The following is a 2,147-nucleotide window of genomic DNA, read 5'->3' on the forward strand; positions in this document are numbered from 1 at the left end:
AAACCCTCCAAATCTCATGAACAGTGTTTTTCATTTGCGTGCAAAATTAATAATAATTATTATAGAAGTGTGCAAAATGTAATCACTCATAATGAAAAGCGTTACAATTTTCATGAACGGGTAACAGGTCGGGTCATATTACCCGTTTACTTTAACGGGTATTACATGACATGACCTGTTAAGATATTGGGTATGACATGAAAACGACACGAACACGAATGCCAGGTCTATAGATGCATGTAGACCTGTAAATGGGTCAGGTTTATTAGGTTTGGATCTAGTTAAATTCGATTCGTTAATTTAACGAGTTATTCAAACTCAATCCGTTAAGCTAACGGATCATCTGAACTCAACTCGTTAAGCTAATAGATCACCTGTTTCACCTTTTTGAACCTTATCCCCTCTTCTTCAATCCTCGTCAGCACTCCGGCAGTCGCTTCCAAATCACCAGAGAAACAGTACCCCATCAGCAGATAATTAAAAGTTGGCACATCCGACGGGGCTCCAACTCTCCTCATCAGATCCACCACCCCCCACGCGTCGTTCATCCTCTTCTTCTAGGTAACCACATTAAGAATCGGGTGAAAGGTGCAGGCGTTAAAGCCATAGTCGCAACACGCAGCGCCTCATCGACCCTCTCGATCTTACAGAGACGCGAGATGAGTGAGTCATACGCGCTCTTGCGGGTGAACCCCCGTTCGAGAAGCAGTAGGGTTTTGGTGAGGTCGTCGAGTATGGAGAGAAAATAGTAGGTGTTGGTGGTGTTGTAGCAGTGGTCCTTGACGCGCTTGTTGAGGAGGTAGTGGAGGTTTTCGAATTCTCTGGAGTGGCCAACGGCGATGACCAGGTTGTCGTAGTAGGCAGTGGTAGGCACGTCAGGGAAAGGGCTTAGGGTAGGGTTTTAGGTCGAGAAGAAACGGGCGGCGAAGGTGAGGACAAATCGGGAATTTTGGTGTTTATAGGGGATTTGACGTAGGAGCGACATGGTGGCCGGTTTGAAGGGCAAAGTCCTGCACATCTCACTGCAGTCAATCGGATTTCAGTTGAGGGTTTTCTATTAGGACTATTGAAATTATACAAAATTCCTTAATAACGTGTGGTTAACAGGTTTCGTGGGTTCATCCAAAATAACCCATTATTTAACGGGTTAACCCGTTAATCACCCGACCCGTTTATCACTCATTCGACTACTAATTTTAACGGATCAGATCAGGTCAGGTTAACGAGTCTAGTTGAAAATGCCAAGTCTAGCTGCATGCCAGCTTTGTCTTCATTGTAAGACCACTTTGGCTATGTCAATGTCGGTTTGGTCGTTCGTTCACAACTCCATTGCCTTCCCAATCTAGACGAACTGAAAAAGGTTAACAAAATGGGAAAGGACCAATGGTGTAATTTAAGTTGAATTTGAAACTGGAATAATTATTATTTAAGTTTAGGCACGAAAATGTAACTCGTGTTGTAGTTATGAGCATTATTCTTCGTTACACCGACCTTGTTCAATCCTATGGTAAGAAAATATAATAAATTTATAGAAAAGATATTCCCTTAATTTATAGAAAATTATGTATTAATCCTTAAATACGATGAAGTTTAGATTAATGTATGTTACAAAATTCAAAATTGAGTTTAGTCCTTTGGTTTTATTTAATGTCAGCATTGTTATTCCATGTCATTTTTTTTTTTTGGTAATTTCATGATTTTTTTTTTCTAAGTCTACTATAATTCATTATAAAATATTATAGTACACATATTTAGGTACATTAACTCATCACAAATAAATTTCAGTACAAATGTTTAGGTACATAAATTCACTATAATATAGTTCGGTACAAACATTTAGGTACGTTAATTCATTATAATATATTTCGGTAAGTACAAACATTTCAGTATAAACAAGTCAATTTAATATATTTGGTACATTCATTTTTGTACACTTATGTACTTACATATTTTTCATGGAGGTGAATTGTTTGCCCTCTCATTTCCATACTCTCCCCATGCCCTCCCATGATGTGTGATCACGGTTAAGCCACATCAACATTTTATATTAATTTTTTATAGAAATAATAAAACAAAAAGTAATAGGAATATAAAATGTTGACGTGGCTTAACCGTGACCACACAAACAGAAGGGTATGGGGAGAGTA

The 2,147-nt window shown here is 38.5% G+C and overlaps 1 pseudogene; it reads right to left on the reverse strand.

Moving 5' to 3' along the window:
- Positions 1–362: 362 nt before the first annotated feature.
- Positions 363–985, reverse strand: LOC137712233 (pentatricopeptide repeat-containing protein At3g56030, mitochondrial-like; annotated as a pseudogene).
- Positions 986–2,147: the final 1,162 nt, after the last annotated feature.

This window comes from Pyrus communis, chromosome 13, assembly GCF_963583255.1.
Source record: "Pyrus communis chromosome 13, drPyrComm1.1, whole genome shotgun sequence".
NCBI lineage: Eukaryota > Viridiplantae > Streptophyta > Magnoliopsida > Rosales > Rosaceae > Pyrus > Pyrus communis.